General features: G+C 46.3%; 1 protein-coding gene across 2 annotated transcripts in view; it reads right to left on the bottom strand.

Moving 5' to 3' along the window:
* LOC140421184 (gap junction alpha-3 protein-like) overlaps nt 1-25,320 on the bottom strand; it is a 38,440-nt gene extending 13,120 nt beyond the window's left edge. The window contains exon 1 of one of the 2 annotated variants that reach the window (XM_072505686.1): nt 24,953-25,320. The gene's annotated coding sequence lies outside the window, so the exon portion shown is untranslated. The remainder of the gene's footprint in view (nt 1-24,952) is intronic. The other variant, XM_072505685.1, reaches the window with a different exon arrangement.
* Nucleotides 25,321-26,043: the final 723 nt, after the last annotated feature.

Below are 26,043 nucleotides of genomic sequence, written 5' to 3'. Positions count from 1 at the left end.
ATCTTCCTCCCTTACAGGTTCCACCTTTATTAACCCCCTACTCTAAACTAACGCATTTCTGCAGTTAATTAACAATAAAGGGTCACACTGGAAATTTAAAAAAATTTGACAAGCTCAGCTCTTGGCGAAGCAAATGATTCTATAATTATTTTCTTCTTGTCCATTTGGAAAAATTTGAAGTGGAGCACATTTGAAAAAAAAATTATGAATGGCAGCATTAACATGGACCCTGTCCTTTGATGTTATGCTGAAGGATTAAAGCTCGCCGTGGATCTTTCTCATTTTTCTCCAATGATCGCAAAGTTGTATCATAGATCATAGAATTTACAGTGCAGAACGATGTAGATTAAACTTTTGACATCCAAATGTTCCCCATACAAGCCTCAGAGCTTCCAGACTTGCGATGGAAGGGCTACCTTTGAAACATCTGACAAAAATCTAGGCCAAGTTATGAGATGGATTTGTAGCAAAAAAGGTGAGAGGGTAATTTGGGTGGTGGGTGTGGGGAGGTTGTGAGGGGGAGGTGGTACTTGCCAACAAGTAGCCTTAAGGAGAGGCAGTATCATGGTGGACATATCGGGCACAATTCTCCCCAAAAATGACTAAAGTGTCATTTTGGGCAGGTTTTGCAGGTGATTCCCATTGGGTGTTTAGGGCGATCCAGGGTGGGATTCTCCTACCCGCTGCACCCATTTTCTGGTGCGCCATGCCGCCACCGGCAGCAGAATCCTCCATCCTATCAGCCGGCCAATGGGGTTTCCCATTGTGGCCACCATCAGGAAATCCACGGGCGTGAGTGCACTGCCGGTGAAGCGGAGGATCGCGCCGGCAGAGAATCCAGCCTGAGATCTTTATTTGTTTTGGAGATTGGCAAGTCGCTCACTGGAAAACCCCACACTTAGAGGGCACGATCTAATGGAAAGTTTTCATGTGTCATTTGTGGCTGGTTTTGCTGGGAGTTTCACCCCAGTTCTGTCAGCGAGTTTCCCACCACTATCTAACCACACTTTATCACTTTTCTGGGCCTCTGGAGAGTCACACCCTGGTCAGGCCCACACTTAGGGCACAATCTACCGGCCACATTGCACCCGAAAAGCAGCTCGCTGTGGTGCAACATGGCTGGTAACTGCTGACAGACCCCGCTCCCGGGATTTACCCAGCTTGCCACGCCTTACTAGATCTCAAGTGATCTCGCAAGACGTTGCGATGTGAAGCCTGCCCATTGCGGGAGGCTTCATTCGTTTGCTTCACACGTGAGTATGGCCTCAACCGGGACCTTGGATTCATGTTGCATTACATTCAGCCCCCACCATCTGGCCTGGGCTTGTGAGATCCTACCAACTGTCCTGGCTTGAGGCAATTCACACCTCTTTAACCTGTTATTATCCCTCTCTCCAGTTGCTCTGTCTGGACCTGTAGACTTAATTACCTGCAAAGACTCGCATTCAAAGTATCATATTGCATCTTTGACTTTGTCTGTATAAATGTTTCTGGAACCCTCCTCTTCATTCACCTGAGGAAGGAGCAGTGCTCCAAAAGCTAGTGATTCGAAACAAACCTGTTGGACTTTAACCTGGTGTTGTAAGATTTCTCATTGTGGGAGAGACAGCTACCCTCACTCTAATGTGCAGTTCCCTGAGGTAACCAAGGCGTTGGAATCTATCCCCTTCCTCTTGGAGACCTCGGGTGAGTGCAGTTCAGTACTCAATGTTTGAGAAGGAATTGTAACGTAAAGGGCGTTATGTGTGTAATGTTATCAAAATTGAATGGAAGAAAGTCAAGGGAATGTGTAACTCTGATGGAAATGCACAGTCAAGACAATTCAAAATGTTCTGTCATGTTTATGATAGATTTAATGAATAAAGTATATTTTTGGAAAAAAAAAACTGGTCTTCACAAATGGGGATTGGAGGCTCCCAGGTCCATATCCTCTGGGCAGAGTGGTACCCTGGAACTGCTGCTGCCACCTGGGCACTGGCACCTGGAAGAGCCAGCCTGGCACCCTGGCAGTGCCACCTGGGTGCCAAGCTGACACTGCCAAGGTGTCCAGGTGGCATTGCCAAGGCACTTCCCCGTCCTGTCCCCAATCACCCGGCAGCTCCAGTGTCTTCTGAGCGCACCCCACTCTGGTCTCCGTTTCTAGAGACCAGTACTAATTTGCCCCTACATGAGGTCTGGCCGATGAATACCAGGAGCCGGAGGCTGCGGCCTCAAACCGGCTGCACATATTTAAATGGGTCTAATGACTCATTTAAAAATACTCAATGAGGCCATGATCCAGATCACATCAGGGGTAGCAGGTTGGGTGCATCACGTGCGGTTTTGTGTATGGCACAAAACTCCTTTTTGGCCTCTCCCGTTATGCACCCAGTGTAATGGATCAGCGCGGGCACAACACGTTGGGAAACCCTGCCCGTAGCTTTACCGACACCTCTCAGATGAGGGCCACGATTCATCATTCGATGACGAGTAAACCTGTTATATAGCATGGGGATTAGGACATGTACAACATCACGTTGTTTGGCACGCCACAAGTTTCTCTGTCTAGGTTTTCCCTGTTGAAGGTCAATGTCCAATGCACGAAGTAATTCTGAAATATCGGGTGGCAGTTGCCGTCAGGCATTACATAAAGACCTTTTTATGAGAACATGCCTTCAAGCCTCTTGTATTGAGATTCTATCATGGTCGGGTTGTAAAGAATCAAGCAGCTATTGCTGAAACTCTGTATTTCCAACAGGCGAAACTTCCAATTAGACGTGCTGGGGTGGTGACGATGGTATGTTTCTATTAAGAGAGCGTGCATTCCAAATCAGAAAAACTGAAAAGGGTAGTTTGTACATTTGTACACATGGCGATAGGCTTCAGCATGTGACAAACAGCTGCCAGACCAAAGCAACTGAGCTGGAATAAGTGCAGATTCAGTTGAGACACTGGAAAGGGAACAGGATTAATCCCAAATTTATCATGTAAAATTTATCATGTAAAATGTATCATCTTTGAACTGTGGGAGGAAACTGGAGCACCCGGAGGAAACCCACGCAGATACTGGGAGAAAGTCCAAACTCCACACCGGCAGTCACACACCCGGGTCCTTGGTGCTGTGAGGCAGCAGTGCTAGCTACTGTGTCCCCATGACGCATCTGATAAGCTCACCTTGATAGTGGGGAGTCCATAGATCTGCCTGACAATGGCTCCCTAAAACCAATATGGCTGGCAATGTTTTCTAACAACTAACGACTGGGATATTACCAGCGCTGAAATCAAAGCCACTTCCAGATACTGTGTAAACATCCCCTCTGTGAGTCATTGTGTAGAAAGAAGGTCACATGACTGATTTGAAATCTCTATATGCCTTTGAGATTTGAGAAATTCTCTGTGTGCCGTTTTAACATCAATTGGAAAGGGCTCCAGCCATCTGGCTGAGCAAGGAATCAGTTACATTCTCTCAACTCCTCCACGCCTGTCACTGCCTGGAAGATTTCCTAACATCTCCTGCAGAACCAGCCTCTGTGTACCTCCTTAATCTGTGGTATACAGACCAGCATTGCTGCCTCACGGTGCCAAGGTCCCAGGTTTGATCCCGGCACTGAGTCACTGTCCATGTGGAGTTTACACATTCCCCCCGTGTTTGCGTGGGTTTCGCCCCCACAGCCCAAAGATGTGCAGGGTAGGTGGATTGGCCACGCTAAATTGCCCCATAATTGGAAAAAATGAATTAGGTACTCTAAATTTATATTTAAAAATGTCTTCAACTAGCTGAACTCAACTCCTACGTGAAAGAATTCCTCATTAGACTCTGAATCTGGAGATCACATGAACTGACATTTATTTCTGTAGTTCGTTTTTTAAATTACTTTTTTAAATTTAGAGTGCTCGATTATTTATTTCCAATTGGGGCAATTTAGTGTGGCCAATCCACCTACCATGCACATCTTTGGGTTGTGGGGGGTGCAACCCACGCAGACAGTGGGAGAATATGCAAACTCCACACGGACAGTGACCCAGGACCGGGATCGAACCTGGGTCCTCGGCACCATGAGGCGGCAGTGCTAGACACTGCACCACCGTGCCGCCCAAAAAAAACCATATTGAAACATTCTTCTGCTTGTGGACATAGCGTGAAACAAAATCAGTTCAGTCTATTTCCCTTCAGCCGGAAACACACTTCCTTTGGAAACACATCCAAATATGAACACAGAAGGACTCACAGAGCTCCCAAATAAAATCAAATATGAAACAAGAAATAAAACTTATTTTAAGGTGTTTCATTTGTAGGATTGGAATCTCCTCCAGCTGGACTTCTATTAAATATAAAACTCCAAAATCCATAGACATAAATAACTGCAAATTATCAGGACAAACCTCAACATACAGACGCAGGCTGTACTGTCGGGTTAATCTTCAAGCATGTCAATACTGAATCCGAACTGATACTATGCAAAGATGCCGGAACATTATCATCACAAAGACACAAAACAGTTGCCATTAGACAACTTAATTAAAGAAACTGGGAGACCATCATAGCAGAGGGCCCCAGACAACGGCCATCATACGAGCAACATCGACAGCAGCTGAATTAGGAATGGGCTTTATCACATACATATCAGTATGTATGGGAGCCAGAGACATCATACCTGAATGGGGTCCATTGTTTCATTTGTGGAAACAACATCACAGTGAATGGGTTTGTCTGGGTCAAGGCAGGGACCAGGCTAAAGAGACAAGGTGCTAAGCACCCCCATCCAAACAGGGATTCTCCAGAAAATGTATTTTATACTTTCAATAAACATGTGATATTGGCCTGAAGGTTTGGGACTGTAGTCACCAAGAAGAATCAGAAACAGTCAACCTGATTCCTGGACCAACAGGTCGCACTGGATGGACCAGCTGTGTAGGCAGTTGTAAGTTAGCAGCCAGATCCGAGGAATATGGAGCTGAGGTTTAAGGATAATTTAAGGGTAACAGCTAAATCCAGAGGGAGTTTGAATTGAATCAGGTTTTGGGCAGAAATGCGTGTTTTTTCAATGGACGCTTTTATTAATACATTGTGGTTTATATGTGTTTACAGGAATCCGAGGTAACTTGGGCTTCCGTGTCAAGTGCTGTGCAGTGCCATTACACTAGTTTAGAGCTCTTGTAATAGGGCATCAAGATTTTTTTTTGTAAATAAAGAAGTTAGTGGTTGAGCCTAAACCCTGTGTCCGTGTAAGTTTGTCCTCTACAAAATCTTAAAGACAAGAACTAACAGTAAGGGTGCACGGGAGTGAACACCTCTTACATATCATGTTGTTTTTCATTGATGCCAGTGTAGTAATATTGGTTTCTACAATAAAACTCTCCTCCCTACTGTCTTATACACGGAACGATACCGGCTTCTTCATTCTCCCAGCTGGAGGGGGCATTGTGCTAAATAGCTGAACAGGAAATGGAAAAGGGAAAAAAAAATTCTGAGGTGGAAATAACCTTCAAATTAAAGGTAGTCACAAATAATATCAGGAATGGCACCTGAACAATATTGTGGATTAAGTGTAAGATAGGGAAATGCGTAGTGGATGGGGGATGGCACATGCACAATAATGGAGCTTCCTTCACACATATCCTTTATAAGTCATTGAATTCTTTTCATAGCTTTTAGCTAATTGGGATAGTGGGAAATAGGCTCCTTGTGGTGCTGCAGTAACTTCCTTCACAGCAGCCTGTGCTGTTTACAGCCTTTCTTTAGGACAATAGTCAGGAAGCGACGTTTTTAGTCCATGTCCTTGAGAATGCTTGACCATGTCAACACTTACACAATGGAGTCTTCTTTTAAGAAAAAGTCCGAAATGTATCATCAGTACTCGGAACATCCATTATATGCCAAGGAAATCAACTGAATCTTCTTTTTAAAACTATAGATTAACATTAATTTATTTCAAAGCAATTGAATGTGACTTTGGTTAATTAGGAGGTTTTAAATTAGTTTCAAATCCTGGTATATCCATGGAACATCCCGTAATAAATGGCATGTGGCCATGCTACAGTGGTGAATGTATTGTTAAATGTGTTTTGTTGCAGACACAGGCTCAATGACAATCCACCTATTTTTTCCCAGTTAAGCTATTTTCTTAGTGAGCCTGAGAATAAAATAGCAAATCAAAGAGGCAAACATAAAGTTGGCCTATCATCATTCACAAGATTGCAACATCTGCAAGGAATGTGGTGATACTGACCCTTTAAAAAGGTTCTGCCACTCCCCTTATGGCTCAGCCAGTAAGTACATTGTCTGCACAGAACTGCAAATATGGTCCCTGGCTTGATCTGATTGCAACCGGGCAGGGGATGGTGACAGCATAGGAACAGTGGCAAGGACATAATAGTTGGCCTCAGCAGCCTTAGACTGAGGAAGAAAAACAAATAAATCAGGGTTCTTGCTGCTGATGAAAAAAAAAAAATTAAAATTAAATGAAAATCGCTTATTGGCACAAGTAGGCTTCAAATGAAGTTACTGTGAAAAGTCCCTAGTCGCCACATTCCGGCGCCTGTTCGGGAGGCTGGTATCCTGCCACAACATGGATAAGTGTGGGATAGCATTAGGTGCAACTCTAATGCCAATCTAAAAGTCAATCATACTTCTAAGGTTCACAGATAAATAATGGGCTCCTGGTCAAGGTGCCAGACAGCAATCCCCTTTCCCCCACATCCACTTGATTCTAATTGGCAATGTGTCATTTAGGCATCAACCTTGACATTCCCACGTCAATAAGGGCATGCATGTATTTTGCTTACAGGCAAAAGAAAGAAAATAAATTAACTGGTACATTAACATGATCAGTTGTTGTATATTTGGCTAACTTGTAAAAAAGAACAACTTTGGTTGGATAAACGTTAGTACCAAGAAAATCTATGTGTGATCCTCATTAAACTGTGACTGCTGTCATTCTCCCTCTGAAACTGTCTGAAGCTTCAGGAAATCTGCTGTAAGATTAGCACAAAAATTCTCAATTTGCAGTCTGTCACTCAGGGCTCCAAGATAGGCTGTGGACCCCACCTCAGAGCCAGCAATCATGAAACCAGTGAGAATATCAATTAACTCACCCTCATATTATTGTTAAAAGCCCCAGAAAAATATTCATTTTCTTCAATCAGGTGTAACTGAGTTTCTAATGGTGATGTGATTAATAACATTTGATGAACAGAAGAAATGGCCCAAAAACAAGTTTATAATCAAAGAATGCTGTTAAATAATGATTAAGTACATTTTTAAGTCAATTTTTAATGCCATCTTTGAAAATCAGAAGATTTTAGCTTCTCTCTTTACCTCATGTAGGGATAGGGCGGGTGCGCGGGCCTATGTAGGGCGCTCCTTCGAAGGGTCAGTGCAGACTGATGGGTCGAATGGCTTACGTCTGCACTGTAGGTATTCTATGATTCTATGCATAAGCCTCAGCCATTAATTTGCACAACTTAAAACATTAAGTAATTTTTATTTTACTGCATTTTGCTTCCTGTTTGGTAGTCTGTGGAAATCCTTTAATGTGATGATAATAATAATTTTTTTAAATATAAATTTAGAGTACTCAATTCATTTTTTCCAATTAAGGGGCAATTTAGCGTGGCCAATCCACCTACCCTGCACATCTTTGGGTTGTGGAGGTGAAATCCGCACAAACACAGGGAAAATGTACAAACTCCACACGGACAGTGACCCAGGGCCGGAATCGAACCTGGGACATCGGCGCCGTGAGACAGCAGTGGTACACACTGCACCACCGTACTGCCCAATGATAATAATAATCTTTATTAGTGTCACAAGTAGGCTTACATTAACACTGCAATGAAGTTACTCTGAAAATCCCTTGTACGCCACACTCAGGCGCCTGTTCGGCTACACTGTGGGAGAATTCAGAATGTCCAATTCACCTAATTGATTGTTTGATAAAATTATTGCTGTTCCACGCTGTGCATGCCCAATAAAGAATGTCGCAATCAGTTACAATACCACTGCATAGTGCTAGAGGGGAAATTCTCACCAGAGAAATTACTAAAGAAGGGTTACTTTGTGGTTAGTGCCAAGCATCCTTGTTTTTCCACTGACTGGAAAATCCAGCCGGTTGAGCTTGACTCTTCACCTCTTAGACCGTGGAGTTGGAGTCTGACCTTAACGTTTATTTAACACTCTTTGTAACAGATGTAACCAATTGATTTTCACCTTACCTAACCCGGAACTAAAGTGGCCTGGTATTAGTCAAAGGGTGACCAGCAAAGATCAGAGGAATCAATTCTGCAGGAGGAGTTGGGTATCAAAGTGAACTATTTCATATAATAAACATAGAATGCTGAGGTACAGAGGGATCTAGGTACTCTTGTGCGTGAGTCACAAGACGTTGGTATGCAAGTACATCATGTAATCAAGAAAGCAAATGGAATAATATCCTTTTTTTAACAAGAGGGTTTGAACATAAACGTAAGGATTCAGTTATACAGGGCATTGGTGAGATCCCACCTCGAATACTGTGTGCAGTTTTGGTCTCCTTATTCAAGGAAGGATGTAATACATTGGAGGTGGTTCAGAGGAGCTTTATTAGATTGATAACTGGAATGAACAGTTTGTCTTAAGAGGAAAGGTTTGACAGGCTGGGCTTGTTCCCAATGGAGCTTGGACGAGAGAGGGGGTGACCTAATTGAGGTATATAAGATCCTGCATGATCTTCACAAGGTTGACTTTGAAAGGTTGAGTCTATAACTAGAGAGCACAGTTTTAAAATTAGGGTTCGCCCTTATATGTCAGAGGTGAAGAGAATTTTTTTCTCTCAGAGGGTTATGCGACTTTGGAACTCTGCCTCAGAAGTCAGTGGAGCAGGGAGGTCACTGAATATTTTAAAAGTAGAGGTAGATAGATTCTTGTTTGGCAAGGGAATCAAAGGTTACCAGGGATGGATGGGAATGTGGAACTCAAAACACCATCAAATCGGCCATGATCTTATTGAATGGCAGAGCAGGCTTAAGAGGCTCAATGGCCTATTTCTGCTCCTATTTTGTATGTAACCTCCATAAAGCTCATTATTTGACTGAGCAGTTCATCAATGTTCTAAATACTTCTATTTTTGGCTCAATGGCCATTTTTGGAGTTCGTCTCTGAAGTTCCTTGAGGAGTCTTTCTATGTTAAAGGTGCTACATAAATGCAATTTGTTTGTTCTCGATGTTAAAAAAGTTCCTCCAATGTCTTCTCTAGAAAAAAAATGTTAATTATTCTTGTAGCAGTGAACCCAGAGTCCTCTCGTAATACAGACTTATTGAAATTCAGTGATTGTACAGTTTTCACTGATTCACTGGAAAATACAACAAAACATTAACGAGCCACTAATTTCATGAATAAGCTTTCATAAATGATGCACTGCCAGGCATCTGTCACTCTCTTTGCAACATACCCAGATTTCCTTTGTTCTTGATGTAATCTTCTTCTCGAGGTCAGTTTATACTTCATGTAAGTCATTTCTCAAATCCTGAGAAATTCATTCCCAGACATCTGTTATTCCCTATATAACTAACTCCCAAGGATCTATTATTCTTTATGCAACTGATTCCCAGAGATTCTATTTATATATTCCTAAAAATCATGGGATGACAATGACATGCAAACTGAAGTGATGTCACAAAATAAGTTCAGCAATGATCAATTTTGTGGTTTGGATATAAAACAACATAAGACGTTTGGTAAAATTCTTGGTCTAAAGTTGCATTGTCCTGTTCCTTTTAAATTACTATGGGAGCTTTTTATGCCCAAACTGGCTGCCGCAGTTCCTACTTTACTATGGCTGGATTTCAGAAGTAATTAATAGGTCAAGAGATGCTTTGGGACATAATAATCATGAAAGATGCTAAATAAGTGCTATGTAAGGAGAAACTACTTCTTGCATAGGGGGTGAATTTGTAGAAGTCGCTGCCCCATAGTGCGATGGAATCTGAGTCATTAAATGGTTTCAAGAAGGAGATAGATATATTTCTGTTATAAAAAAACAGGCTAAAGGGATATGGGGACGAGGTAGGGAGGTGGATTTGAGACCAGGAAGAGATCTACCATGATCTGATTGAATGGTGGAGCAGGCGCAAAGGGATGAATTGCCTACTTCTGCTCCTAATTCCCATGTTTCCTCTGTTCCTATGTCTTTCTTTTCTTCCTTTCTTTCTTTGTGAGAACAATGGGCTGGATTCTCACACAATTCTGCCTCGGCCCACCGGTGGGATTCTCCATTAAGCCGGCCGGTCAATGGGGTTTCCCATTATGGGGCAGCCCCACGCCGTCGGGAAACCCCCGGGCGCTGGCAAAACGGAGGACCCCGCTGGCGGAGAATCCCGCCCAACATGTTCCATGGTACCATGCACATAGATTAAGTTATTAATTACAAAAGGTGTTTGAGGCATTTTTATGTCAGCATGTTGGTGGGTCAAATGAATTTTGTTAGGTATAAATTAAAAATATTAAATGTACCGTGCAACATCTAAGCCATACACTTAGGGTGGTCTCATTTCCATCTCTGGTCTACTGTGAGTTAGCTGGAGGAGAGATACATCCTGCCTTAGAGAATCAGGTGCTAAAAAAGAGAAAATATAATCTAGATTCCAACTTCTGCTCAACATCCAATTACTTTTTCTGGGATGTGGGCACGTCTGCATTTTCAGTGAGAAAAGGTTTGGATTCATCATGGGCCTTCACCTTATGATAATATATCCTGGTAACAGTCCTGGGTAAGACATGAAAACATCCACTTGGGCAAATATAAACAGTGGAATTCTCCGTCAGCGGGATCAGCTGCTCTGCTGGCAGCGCACCCACGCCTGCGGGTTTCCCGGCCACAGTGAGAAATTCCATTGGCCGGCTGCCGGAATGGAGGATCCCGCTGTCGGCGAGGGCACGCTGCATAGGAAAACACGGCTGGCAGACCGGAGAATCCCGCCCAAAATATTTGCATTGAAATCGAAAGAGGAGAGTTTTAAAAAAAGACATTTTAAAAATGATTTTACAGGATTGTGGGTACCACTGGCTGTGCCGGCACTTGTTGCCCATCCCTAATTGCCCCTGAACTGATGGGTTTGATGACCATGAAGAGCCAACCATATTGTTGTGGATTTGGAGTCACATTAAGGCCAGGTCAGATAAGGATTACAGATTTCCTTCCCTAATTGACATTAGTGAACCAGATGTGCTTTTACAACAATCAACAATGATCATCATTAGACTTTTAATTTTAGATTTGAATTTTACTGAATTCATATTTCGCCCTCTGCCATCGTGAGATTTGAACCTGGGATCCCGAGAGCATTACCCCGGGTCTCCGGATTGCTAGTCCAGTGACAGTATTACTACACCAGCGCCTCCTCCATTACTAACTTTATGCTATATCAAATCTGCCATGGTGCACTGCATCTAAGTACTTAAAGCCAGAGAATTAAGTCAACCAAAGCTATCAAAAATCTTGATTGATGCCATTCAAACTCATTTATTATACTTGAGATCCTTACAGGGGATGCATTTTTATATTTTTCTGTCCTTTGGTTTAAAGATTTTTGTGAGTTAACGCTACATCAGCTTTCTTAATTACTTGTTTGAAATTCAGTCTCAAGTAAGTTTCAACTTTCTTCAGCTGAACATTGGAAAAACCAAAACCATCCTCTTTGGTTCCTATCAAAATGTCAATTCTCCCACCGATCATTCCACCTTCCCTCCACGCGCCAGCTCAGACTGAATCAAAATGTTCATAACTGTGGCATTGTATTAAATCCTGATTGGAGTTTCTAATATTGTATCCCCTTCATGCCAATAATGTCCAACTTCACGACGTCGTCAGGCTCTATCTTCACCTCAGCACATTTCCTGTTGAAACAGCATTGACTATTTTCATTGTCTGCTCCCTTCCTCCACCTAGCATAACCCTGCTGTCCAGATCCTATCCCACACTAAGTCTTATTCTCCTATCACTCCTGTCCTTGCTGACTTAAACAGAATCAAACACCACTTGTGCTTCAAATTTATTTATTGTCGCTGATCTAATAATAATAATAATCTTTATTGTCACAAGTAGGCTTACATTGCAATGAAGTTACTGTGAAAAGCCCCTAGTCACCACCTTTCAGCACCTGTTCGGGTACACAGAGGGCGAATTCAGGATGTCTAAATTACCTAACAGCACAGCTTTCGGGATTCGTAGGAGGAAAACCGGAGCACCCGGAGGAAACCCACGCAGAGATGCAGAGAACGTGCAGACTCCGCACAGACAGTGACCCATCCGGGAATTGAACCTGGGACCCTAGCGCTGTCAGGCCACAGTGCTAACCACTGTGCTACTGTGCCCAATCCCTCCCTATGTCTCTAAACTCCTCCAGGCAGCCAAGGATTGGTAGTAATGGGATGCAAATTCGCTGACACTTGATGGAAGAATTTGAGTGGCTCCTAGGTTTTTGTAGTCTGTTGGAAGAAAGGATGCTGTACAACGAGGCTCAAAATTCCTCTGGTCTATTTTGAGTGATTTAGATTGTTGAAAGGTCGGTTGGCTTGAGGTCTGACTGCCAGCCAGCCTCCCAATTACTGCCTAGTCATATTGTGTGAAATGACCACTATGAATGAAATGCGCACAACTCCCAAAAGCCTTGTAACAGGAATAGCTGATCTTCCAGAAGGGATATAAACAGCGACAATTGTGTTGCTAACTCTCTCAGCAGGAGTGGTGTCCTTGACTGTAATGAATAATGCTGTTGTTTCTAAATTTCCCCTACATTTCAACAATGTTACTTTGTTATGATCCTAGTTGATGTTATAATTGGACGAGAAGGTGGCAGGGTGTCGTGGTGGTTAGCACTGCTGCCTGACGGCACCGAGGACCCGGGTTCGATCCCAGTCCTGGGTCATAGTCCGTGTGGAGTTTGCACATTCTCCCCGTGTCTACGAGGGTCTCACACCCACAACCCAAAGATATGTAGGGTGGCTTGGCCACACTAAATTGCCCCTTAATTGGAACTTTTTTTAAAAAATGAATTTAAGAAAAAATAATTGGACGAGAAGATGCCAGATTGGAACCCTGGCTCAAAAGACCGTAACTTTCATTTAAAAAAATAAAATGTGATGAACAGAGTCACAGGACGTCAAATTAGTTTTAACAATAAGGCAAAAACATTTATTAAACATTTTGTTTTTAAATTTGGAGTACCAATTCATTTTTTCCAATTAAGGGGCAATTTAGCGTGGCCAATCCACCTAGCCTGCACATCTTTGGGGTGTGGGGCGAAACCCACGCAAACACGGGGAGAATGTGCAAACTCCACACGGACAGTGACCCAGAGCCGGGATTGAACCTGGGACCTCGGCGCGTGAGGTAGCAGGGCTAACCCACTGCACCACCGTGCTGCCCGTAACATTTATTAAACATGAAAAACTTTAATTATGATACAATATTCTTTTACTGTCCCCCTTATCTTAACAATTACAAACAGATTTTAGGATTAACATGGATTACAGAGTATATCATAATCTCATGGACTCAATGGTCTCTTTACCAGAAAGTCCCTTTTAAGCACACAGGATGAGTGTGGTCAAACACACGCACTCCACTCTGAACCCAAGTTAGTGTCTGTGGATTTCTCCTCAGAATATTCCCAAATTATGGTCACATGAAAGTTTCCAAATGCTACTCCCCAAAACACGCTTTAAAATCTTCTATCATGATAATGTTTTTTCTTAGTGGTTTGCATTCCGAAATCCAGTCTAGGTTTTACAAATGACACTTTTAAACAAAGCTTCCCTCCACTTTTAACAATGAATCCAGTCCAGGATTTTACACCAACCCCTATAGGATTTCTTTGTCTTGACTGCCATGCAAACTGCTCACAATTGTTTTAACTCTCGATTTGCAGACTGTATTAAAATGTCATCAGAGGTTTGATTTACCTTTGAAGGCTGCTATCCCCCTTTACATCTGGTTACTGCAATTGTCTCTTTAACTCAGAACATTTTGTTTACTCTCCCTTGAATTCTTCTGAACAATCACTTTGTCTCTGTTCTCTTAACTTCAGTCATGTTAAATGTTCTTTCTTTTTAAATTTAGAGTACCCAATTCATTTTTTTCCAATTAAGTGGCAATTTAGCGTGGCCAATCCACCTAGCTTGCACATATTTTGGGTTGTGGGGGCGAGACTCACGCAAACACGGGGAGAATGTGCAAACTCCACACGGACAGTGACCCAGAGCCGGGATCGAACCTGGGACCTCGGTGCTGTGAGGCCACAGTGCTAACCCACTGCGCCACCGTGCTGCCCTTAAATGTTCTTTCTGACCCAATTCCCTGGTTATCTGAGCTCTAATTGGTACTTTAGGAAGCCTGTCTCTTTGCAGTTCCCATCTGACCAGCCTTTCTTCTGGCAGAGTTGATAGATGTTCTTTCCCCAAGGTGCAGCTTCCAGCCTCCCATAAATTCAGCTAAAACTACAATTTAAAAGCTTCTCAACCGTACAAAGTCCCAGATGGTAAGCAGTGCCCATATGCTTATTGTGGTGGTATGTATTAGAGGTAATACGGTACACCATGAATGCCGAGGAGCTATTGAAGGACAGATGCTGGGTCCCGATTGGATCTGCCGCCTACTGGGCTCCACCCAGATAGGCGGGGTATAAGAACCCGGCTTACTCCCCGCAGCTGCATCCTGTGACTGAGCTGCTGGGGAACAATTCTGAACAAGTCTGATCAATAAAGCCTCAATTGAAGTTCTCTACGTCTCGCCTCGTGTGTGATCGATGGTGCTACAATTTATTGAGCAGACTTAAAAAGGAATATGGAGCTCCGGATCGCCCCGGAGTGCCTGCGAATCGGCCCCCAAGCAGCTAACGCAACATCGGCGTTTAAACACTGGCTGGCGTGCTTTGAGGGGTACCTCCGAACGGCCCCCAGCAGACCAATGGAAGACCAGAAGATGCAGGTCCTGCATTCCAGGGTGAGTCCCGAAATCTACGCACTCATCGAGGACGCGGAAGAATTCCCAGCGGCGATCAAGTTGCTGAAACAGACCTACATTAGGCCCGTCAACCAGGTCTACGCATGCTACCAGCTCGTGACGAGACGACAAATCCCCGGGGAATCGCTGGACGAATTCTTCAATGCGCTGACGATCCTGGGAAGAAACTGCGACTGCCCAGCGGTAACGGCGAATGAACACACGGAGCTCCTGATCAGAGACGCTTACGTAACAGGTTTGGCATCGTCGCAAATTCGCCAGAGACTTTTAGAGAAAGACTCTCTCGGACTCACAGAGGCACGGGGCCCTTGCAGCCTCCCTTGACGTGGCCTCCCAAAACGCCCGCGCCTATGCCCCCGACCGCGCTGCAGCCCCTTGGGCTCCGTGGACCCCCACCGCGACCGACCCCCTGGCACCCCCCACCCCTCCGCAAGCGTGCACGGCCAGAATCCCAGACCACCCGGGGGGGCCCCCGCTGCTACTTTTGCGGGCAGCCGAAACACCCCCGCCAGCCGCCTGTAAAAGCTGCGGCAAAAAAGGGTCACTACGCAGCGGTGTGCCAGTCCCGTGGGGTCGCCGCTAACTCCGGGGAACAAACGGGATCACGGGCTCAACCCCCCCCCCCAGCGACCCACGGGCGGCCAATGGGCGCCGCCATTTTGGACTCTGGACACCACGAGGGGGGGACGGGCGCCGCCATCTTCCTACCCACGGGCAGCGTGCGATCCATGGGAGCGGCCATTTTGTCCAACCCTGGCCGCGTGCGACCCATGGGATCGGCCATTTTGTCCACCACCGGCAGCGTGCGATCCATGGACGCCGCCATCTTGGCTGACAGGCAAGGACCCCAGCGTGGACGACTCCACACGGCCTGAAGACAACGATCTGATGCACCAACCACGTTTGGCATCGGTGACCCTCGACCAGTCGCGGCCCCGGACGCTCCAGACGACAACGACAAAGGTGCTTTTGAACGGGCACGAGACGCCGTGTTTGATCAACTTGGGGAGCATGGAGAGTTTTATTCATCCGGACATGGTAAGACGCTGTTCCCTGGTAATTCGGCCAAGCACCCAAAAATTTTTCCTGGCGGCGGGGTCCCACTCCGTTGAAATCAAAGGGTTCTGTATCGTAAACCTAACGGTGCAGGGGAGAGAGTTCAAAAATTACCGGCTGTATGTCCTCCCCCATCTCTGCGCTCCCACTCTCCTGGGGTTGGACTTCCAATGCAACCTCCAGAGCTTAACACTTAAATTTGGCGGCCCTATACCCCCACTGACTATCTGCGGCCTCGCGACACTCAAGGTGGAACCGCCCTCCTTGTTTGCGAACCTCACCCCGGATTGCAAACCCATCGCCACTAGGAGCAGACGGTACAGCACCCAGGACCGGACGTTTATCAGGTCCGAAGTCCAGCGGCTGCTGAAGGAAGGCATAATCCAGGCCAGCAATAGTCCCTGGAGAGCTCAGGTGGTAGTAGTGAAGACAGGGGAGAAGCAGAGGATGGTCGTAGACTACAGTCAGACCATCAACAGGTACAGGCAGCTAGATGCGTACCCTCTTCCCCGCATATCCGACATGGTCAATCGGATTGCACAGTACAAGGTCTTCTCCACCGTGGACCTTAAGTCCGCCTACCGCCAGCTCCCCATTCGTCCCGGTGACCGCAAGTAGACTGCCTTTGAAGCAGACGGGCGGCTATACCACTTCTTAAGGGTTCCATTCGGCATCACGAACGGAGTCTCGGTCTTCTAACGGGAGATGGACCGAATGGTTGACCAGCACAGTTTACGGGCCACGTTCCCGTACCTCGACAACGTCACCATCTGCGGCCACGACCAGCAGGACCACGACTCCAACCTCCGCAAATTCCTCCAGACCGCTAACGCCCTCAACCTCACCTACAATGAGGAAGAATGCGTGTTTAGAACCGACCGTCTAGCCATCTTGGGCTACGTAGTGCGTAATGGAGTGATAGGCCCCGACCCTGAATGCATGCGCCCCCTCATGGAGTACCCTCTTCCCCACTGTGCCAAAGCCCTGAAACGCTGCCTGGGCTTCTTTTCTTATTACGCCCAGTGGGTCCCCCAGTATGCAGACAAGGCCCGCCCACTAATCCAGTCCACTACTTTTCCCCTGTCGGCAGAGGCCCGCCAGGCCTTCAGCCGCATCAAAGCGGATATCGCAAAGGCCACGATGCACACAATCAACGAGTCTCTCCCCTTCCAAGTCGCGAGCGACGCATCCAATGTAGCTCTGGCGGCCACCCTCAACCAAGCGGGCAGACCCGTGGCTTTTTTCTCCCGGACCCTCCACGCTTCAGAAATTCGCCACTCCTCAGTAGAAAAGGAAGCCCAAGCCATAGTGGAAGCTGTGCGACATTGGAGGCATTACCTGGCCGGTAGGAGATTCACTCTCCTCACGACCAACGGTCGGTAGCCTTCATGTTCGATAATGCACAGCGGGGCAAGATAAAGAACGACAAGATCCTGCGGTGGAGGATCGAACTCTCCACCTACAATTATGAGATCTTGTACTGTCCCGGAAAGCTGAACGAGCCGTCCGATGCCCTATCTCGCGGCACATGTGCCAACGTACAAGTGGACCGCCTCCAAGCCCTCCACGAGGACCTCTGCCACCCGGGGGTCACTCGCTTCTGCCACTTTATAAAGGCCCGCAACCTCCCGTACTCCGTCGAGGAGGTCCGAACAGTCACCAGGAACTGCCAAATCTGTGCAGAATGCAAACCGCATTTTTTCAGGCCAGATAGAGCGCACCTGATAAAGGCTTCACGTCCCTTTGAACGCCTCAGTTTGGATTTCAAAGGCCCCCTCCCCTCCACCGATCGCAACACGTACTTTCTTAACGTCATTGACGAATACTCCCGTTTCCCTTTCGCCATCCCCTGCTCCGACATGACCGCGGCCACGGTCATTAAAGCCCTCAGTACCATCTTTACCCTGTTCGGTTTCCCCGCCTACATCCATAGCGATAGGGGGTCCTCCTTCATGAGCGACGAGCTGCGTCAATTCCTGCTCAGCAAGGGCATAGCCTCGAGCAGGACGACAAGCTACAACCCCCGGGGGAACGGGCAGGTAGAGAGGGAGAACGGAACGGTCTGGAAGACCGTCCTACTGGCCCTACAGTCTAGGAATCTCCCAATTTCCCGCTGGCAGGAAATCCTCCTGGATGCCCTTCATTCTATCCGGTCCCTGCTGTGCACCACCACAAACCAAACGCCGCACGAGCGCGTCCTTGTCCTCCCTAGGAAGTCCGCTTTTGGAACGTCACTTCCGACCTGGCTGGCAGCCCCGGGACCCATCCTGCTCCGGAAACACGTGCGGGTGCACAAATCAGACCCACTGGTGGAAAAGGTACATCTACTCCACGCCAACCCGCAGTACGCCTACGTGGCGTTCCCAGACGGCCGACAGGACACGGTCTCTCTGCGGGACCTGGTGCCCGCCGGAGCTCCCCACAACCCCCTAACACCAATCACCACCCCCTCACTCCCGCCGGTGCACCCCACAGCCACCCCCTTCCCAGGGGGATCGGTTCTCCTCCCAGGCCCGCCCAGGAGTAAGGAAACAGAGAGGGACAGCGCGATGCTCCCAGAGTCGACCGGACCCGAGCCAGCACCACCACCACCACCCGGGCTGCGATGATCAGAGAGGGCGACCAGAGCACCATCTCGACTCATCGAGTCTACTTAAGATGTATATAATTCAGTGGCCCAGTAAAGCGGCATTGTTGTAAATAGTTAACGCTGCTAATCGGGTAAAATGTGAATAATTCAGTGGCCCAGTACAAGCGGCATGATTGTATATAGTTCAATGGTTAAGGTACCGACCCTGTAAACCCCGACCACCACACCACCCACCACCCCGCCAGGTTCCTTTTTAACAAGGGGAGAATGTGGTGGTATGTATTAGGGGTAATATGGTACACAATGAATGCCGAGGAGCTATTGGAGGACAGATGCTGGTTCCCGATTGGATCTGCTGCCTACTGGGCTCCACCCAGATAGGCGGGGTATAAGAACCCGGCTTACTCCCTGCAGCTGCATCCTGTGACTGAGCTGCTGGGGAACAAGTCTGAACAAGTCTGCTCAATAAAGCCTCGATTTAAGTTCTCTACGTCTCGCCTCGTGTGTGATCGATGGTGCTACACTTACGCATTGTATTTATTCCGCATGCCGTAGCTCACTCTAAGCACAATAGAAATGCAGTTGGAACTTAACCAACCCCTACACATACAAATATCTAACTATAGGTTTTACCTTTCCAGGCACAGAAACATTCAATTAAACCCACTAATGTCTACCAATATAAATAGAAATCCCTTATAACTATCTTTGTTTTCCTAACAATTTCCATAGTCTTTAAATGTATTAAAAGTGATTTAGAAGCATAGAAACATCGAAACTATGAGCAGGGGGAGGCCATTCAGCCCTTCCGGCCTGCTCTACCATCATTATGATCATGGCTGATCATCCAACTCAATAGCCTAATCCCGCTTTCCCCCATATCCTTTGATCCCCTTCGCCCTAAGTCCTAAGTGCTACATCTGACTGCTTGAAAATATGCAATGTTTTGGCCTCAACTACTGCCTATGGTACTGAAGTCCACAGGCCAACCATTCTCTGGATGAAGAAATTTCTCCACATCTCTGTCCCAAAAGGTCTACCCCAAATCCTCAGACTGTGACCCCTGGTTCTGGACACACTCACCATTGGGAACATCCAACCTGTCTAGTCCTGTTAGAATTTTATAGGTTTCGATGAGATCCCCTCTTATTCTTCTGAACTCCAGTGAATACAATCCTATCCGATTCAATCTCTCCTCGTACGTCAGTCCCGCCATCCCTGAAACCAGTCTGGTTTCTTCGCTGCACTCCCTCTAGAGCAAGAATATTCCCCAGGATTCTCCGACCCCCCACAGGGCCGGGAAATCGGCGGGAGGGCGGCATGAATCCTGCCCCGACACCCCGACGCCAGCTGCTGGATTCTCCGGCGCTGGTTTTTCGGCGGGGGCAGGAATCGCGCCGTGCCAGTCGGCCCCCCCCCCCGATGATTCTCCGGCCCGCAATGGGCTGAGCAGATACCTGTTTTCGGCGGGTCCCGCCAATGTAAAATACACCAGGTCCTTACCAGCGGGACCTGTTTCTGTGGGCGGCCTGTGGAGTCCTCGGGGGAGGAGGGGTGGGCATGGGGGGATCTCGCCCCGGGCTGGCCTGGCCCACGAATCCGCGGGTGGGCCTGTGCCGTGGGGGCACTCTTCCTCTCCGCAGAAAAAAACCCCTGCGATTGTGCTGGGATGACGCCAGCACACGCTGGCATTCCCGCACATGTGCCAACTCGCGCTGGCTGGCGGAGGCCCTTCGGCGCCAGCTGGCGCGGTGCCAACCCCGCCGGCGCTGGCCTAGCCCCTGAAGGTGCGGTGGATTCCGCACCTTCCAGGCGGTCCGATGCCGGAGTGGCTCACGCCACTCCTCGGCACCGGTACGGCCCGCCCCGCCGGGTAAGGGAGAATCCCGCCCATTATTCCTCAGATAAGGAGACCAAAATTGCACACAATATTCCAGGTGTGGCCTCACCAAGGCTCTGTATAATTGCAGCAAGACATCCCTGCTCCTGTACTCAAATCCTCTCGCTATGAAGGCCAACATACCATTTGCCTTCTTTACCGTCTGCTGTACCTGCACACTTATCTTCAGTGACTGATGTACGAGGACACCCAGGTCTTGTTGCACATTTCTCTCTCCTAATTTCTGGCCATTCAGATAATAGTCTGCCTTCTTGTTTTTGCAAACAAAGTGGATAACCTCGCAATTCTCCAAATTATACTGCATTTGCCATTCATTTGCCAACCCACTCAACTTGTCCAAAACAGACTGAAGGATCACTGCATCCTCCTCAGAGTTCACCTTCCCAGTAAGACATGTTGAAGTTCTGAAAGCCTGTTTATAAATCTAAGTCTCTTTTTTTAACTGCTTGCCTGATTGAGTGAGTGTCTGAGTCTTATGGATGAATTTTAATTTACTGACCCATTGGAAGCAGAGGTGGAATGGATTGGGAATGTTCTATAATGTGCAGACAACCGCTCAGTCTCCCAGAAATAAAAATAGTTCAGACCAATATTCTTATTTCTCTGTTTTACCGGTGTACAATTTTAAAGTATACAAGGCCAGTTCAGACCAGTATTCTTATTTCCGCATTTTACTGTTTTTTCCTTCTGGGCTAGAATTCACCAAAAATGTGAACTCCACAGCGTGCATGTGATGTTACCAAATGGTTCCTGTTGGGTTGGGAGCAACCGGGTGAAGACCACAGGACAAGGTAGATCTGTACCCACAGGAGGATAGGGCAGACAATCCCAGGGAAATGTGTGACACTATGGGGGGTTATATGCTGGGGGATAGTCAAACTTTAGGGGGAGGTGAGGGTAATCACAAATGGGAGACTATATGGGGGAAGGGCAGGTGTACTTGATCCCAGAGAAGAGAGATTATAGACCCCATGGAGGACATTAGGCAAATCCTAGTATGGTGAGGGAATCAGAGGCTTGGAAGGAGGGGGCTGTTGGGGGGCGGAGGGAAGGTTAGAGGTCTTAGGAAAGTGTGGTTAGAGGCTTCAGGGGCAGGTTAGGAGAATCTCAGAAATGTGGCGGGGTGGGGTTGGGGGGAGGAGGGGTGGCGGTTAGGGGCACTGTCCATCCATGGGGGTGTTGCCCAGATTGACACACTGATACAGCAGGTAACTGAAGAGACACTCACCTGCACCCCACAACCCTGAGTTCATATTGCTTCAAAGATTCATGCATTTCATTATGGAAGCAATATGTGAATTGTTACAGCCTGAAACAGATCAAATTCAGGAAATCTGCAAATCTACAAGGAGTTAAGGGAAAATAAAAAAAGCCATCTGCATGATCTTAGAATCTTGACTTAAATGTTATGATTCAGAGTTTGCAACATGTATTGCACACCAGTGAGAGCATGCCCACAGAAATCAGAGGCACCTCTATTCCTGTGGTTAATAAAGACTGTATGATGCTTAGTTAGTGTTGGTGGTAGTGTTGGTGGCAAGATGCACGTATTCAAGTGTCTACACATGTGCTGCATTACCTCAGTGAGTTCTGCATCTATCATGTTTTTTATTGATTGTGGTTTGAACAATTTGGGGATCTGGCAGCTCATGGAAGGTCAATGTGGGGCTGAAATGCTAAATGGAAACATGCATCAGACTCATTAGCAGCTGAAAACAGAAGAGTCGCCAATATGTATATTACATACAAGTGTGCTGCATTGGCAATTAAGCATACTCTTCACTATGTGAGGCCCCGTAATATATGACCACATTTAATGGGAAATTTAATTTGGTGCTAATGTTGGAAAATGGGCAGCTGGGCCCCTGCCAGTTCCAAATTGTGGCCAATGTGGTTGCTGTACCTGAGCTCATTTTATTCGAAAAGCTATAAAGAATGAGTTAGACTTGAATGTTCAGACCACAATTTGTTCACGTGAAGATAGCAGAAAACTTGGAAGTATTGTGAACAGCAAAAAGAATAGTGATAGACAGCAACTGGATGTAGGCAGGCTGGTGAAATGGGCGGAACATATGGCAGATAAAATTTAATGCACAAAAGTGTGAAGTGATACATTTTGGCAGGTAGAGAAAGGAGAGGCAATATCAATTAAAGAATACAATTCTAAAAAGCATGCAAAAATCAAGAGACCTGGGGTATAAGTACACAAAGATTACGACATTAGTTACAGGGATGAGGGGGCTTCAGTTGGACGGATAGAGTGAAGAAGCTGGGGTTGTCCTGGTTTAGAGAATGCCGGAAGGAGGTTTAGTGAACATACAGCTTTGAAAAATATGAGGGGCCTTGGCAGCCCATTCATTGGTGGAATCGTCGACAACAATAGAACAAGAATTTAAAGTGCTTGGTGAAAGATGCCACAGGGTGAAGGCGTTTTTTACACAGTGAGTGGCTAGGATCTGGAATGGACTGCTGGAGAGTGCAATGGGAGCAAATCTAATCGGGGCTTTCAACAGGAAATTGGGAAATACCTGAAGAGGAAAAGGAAATGCAGGAGTACTGGGAAAGGATGGAGTGGTGGGACCCGATGAGTTGCTCCTGTTGAAAATCCGCACAGACAGGACGGTCATTCTGTGCTATAACCATGCTATGATTCCTCGCCTGTGTCGTCTTTTAAAATTTTTCCTACTTCAAGACTGTGAAGAAAACAACTTTACAACTCTGTTTCGAAATAAATAACTTTGTCTTTATTGACCAAAGTCTGCATGCAGATGGCTACAAGTTAGAGAGAGAGAGAGCTGTTAAGGTAAACCGCTCATTCTTTCTCAAGCTCGCAAAGACATGGAGAAAACGTTCAATATTTATACAAAAGCTGTATCATTTTACAAAAACAGACCTTGTTCAAAAATGTCAATACAGTCATAACTTCTGATCAAACATGTTGTCATGGAAAGACCCTGACTCGGCTTATTTGCAGTATTTTGTCTTTAGAGGATTTAAGACGTGGTCCTATTTTGTTTTTCACCTCTGCCCTCATGATGCCTTGATGCAGATGGTCCTAGGTCATGAGGAGGTTGTGTTATTAGGACATTCCTAGATCGTGGCTTTGTTATCAGGTTTTACTAAGGTCACGCACTATTTTCTCTCTTCTGGCCTTGTATGATACGATTATGTGGATTCTTAGCTTTGTCTAGTTTGTCAGGGTCTGAACTTGGCACTTAGCTGACACAGCTGTCTTACACTTGGTTACATAAATTGGCTATTTTTCCCATCATGCTATTGCTGAGTTTGTACACTTTCACACCTGGATTTAGCTGCCAAGTTTCCAGAGGCGGTATAGGCCGCCTCTCCATTGTACATTCAAAATGGGGACTGGGCTCACAGTCGCACTGCAATATTTAAAGTGCCAATTCACCTCCTTGGAGAGGCTGGTTGTCCATGGCCACTGGCTGGTCTGGAGTAGAACACAGAAGTGGGCGGGTTGGAGTCCGGTTAGGTTTGGGGTTCAGATTGTTAACAATTTAATCTGTACACCCTCCCAAACTCGCTTGTTTTTCAAGTTAACATTCTTCCCTCTGTCACTAACTCACATGACTGACCCCCGCTGGGGCCTCCGCTATCCTTGTCCATGGTTACAGAAACAAACAGGAGGGAGGTAAAACCAGAAAATGTTATGACAAGGGAAACAGAAACAGGTTAAAGAGAAAGACATCAATGGAGTGAGACCAGTGGAATAGAGAACAAGAGGAGAAAGGGTGAGAGAAGCCAGTAACAGAGAGGGGAAATGACAAGCTTGATTACTTCCAAGATGAAGAATCAGCAATAATAATAATAATTTTTATTAGTGTCACAAATAGCCTGACATTAGCACTGCAATGAAGTTACTGTGAAAATCCCCTCCTCGCCACATTCCCTCCTCTGTTGTCGGACTCAGTAATAACTAATATTTGGCCCAGTCTCCAGTTGTGACACATGGGTGATGTTCAATGAACTTAAAAATTGGAGAGCGTCACAGACAGGAGCAAGAGTGTCTGCCGATCAACCTGACTTATGGTCAGCTTCAGGAACAGAATTCTGTGGATTAGATGGAGTTTTATCACCGTCATAGCAGAGTTTTAACTCTGTCTCATAAACTGGGAGGAAATGGTACCTGCGTGAAAGTTCCGCATGTTTTTTAAAGATCCCAGTTACTATGCAACACTTGTAAAAATCGTTTATCCTGGCCAGACACATATTCACAGTAAATTAAGTTTAAAAAAAAAACAGTCCCGTGTATCAGACAGTAAACCCCATTTCCTTTCACCTAACATCTCCTTCGCTAAGTGAATGAAATAATGAAGTGTGCCCTGGACTGTAGCCATGTCTGTTCGAGATGTCCTCGCTGTGTTACTGAGTGAGATACTTAGGAAAGAGAAAGGAGATGGCCTCACCACAGTGGTTACCTTGCTAGCAGAGGATGGTGTTGATCAGAGCGACTCACTGAATGGATCTCACAGCAGTCTGTTCTTGTCTTGTAGGCGAGGCTCTCCCCTCCTGGCCACTTTTGACAACTATTTCTCCAACCTCATTGATTCGCTTGTCCTTGAACCTCAACAGAAAGGCGCGTTTAAAGGAACAAACCTCCTTCTTTCCAAAAGGGTTCTGCAGACGGTGAACATTAGCCAGACAGGGGAGTAAATGGCGAGGAAACGCTGTTACATCTGCTCCCTGCCGTTATTTTAGCATTTAAAGGTTCGATCGCAGACTCACACCCAGCTGCTTGCTCTGTTGAGTGATGGCTCCGTCTTTGAAGCAACTCAAACTCTTCAATTGGGAAGTGAGTGAGTGACGGTGTCGCCAGCCAATGATACCGTCCACCCAGCTCGGGACCAGTTCTAAATATAAACGCGGTGCTTTCAGGGTGGGACTGTGTCTTACCATTCCCAGAACTGGAATTCGCCCGACTTGTGCCTTCCTGGCTGCCCAAGTTACACTCTCTTTTAAGACTAAGACGCGAATGGCTGTTTCCCCCCGCCCCCCGCATTGGCTGGGGGTTAGGGAGACTGCTACAAATACTGTCCACCCCATAACTTGTTAAAGATCCGGGTCTGCGGCATCTGGACAGAATCGCTCCAAATTCGCACAATGAAATCCGCTTTGCGATTGTATTATACTCCGGAGTTGAGAATAAATACTTCATTAAATCATGTCCTCCACTCCCCCCGCCCAGGGAGTACAATATTTAACTAGGGATATATGTTTAACTGTTAGCAATAAATAGCATCTCTTTAAATAGACAGCGAGAGTTCTAACCAGACATTAACCTCATTAAGTGACACATAAACCGCCAGAGCTCAGTGAGAAAAGTTAGAAGAAGGTGAGATGATGCCCAGGAGCGGGTTGTGCTGTTTTAATTACCTTTACAGGCGGATCTGCTGAACTTCGTTCAAGCCCCGTTTAGACCCCTGCAATAGTGTAACGAGGAGCTCATAAAAGTACCCGCAAGGCACTCGATAGGTAAGAAATAAGAATAGAATTATCA

The sequence above is a fragment of the Scyliorhinus torazame genome, chromosome 5, assembly GCF_047496885.1.
Source record: "Scyliorhinus torazame isolate Kashiwa2021f chromosome 5, sScyTor2.1, whole genome shotgun sequence".
NCBI classification, from domain to species: domain Eukaryota; kingdom Metazoa; phylum Chordata; class Chondrichthyes; order Carcharhiniformes; family Scyliorhinidae; genus Scyliorhinus; species Scyliorhinus torazame.
This window is presented reverse-complemented; position numbering and strand designations above follow the sequence as displayed.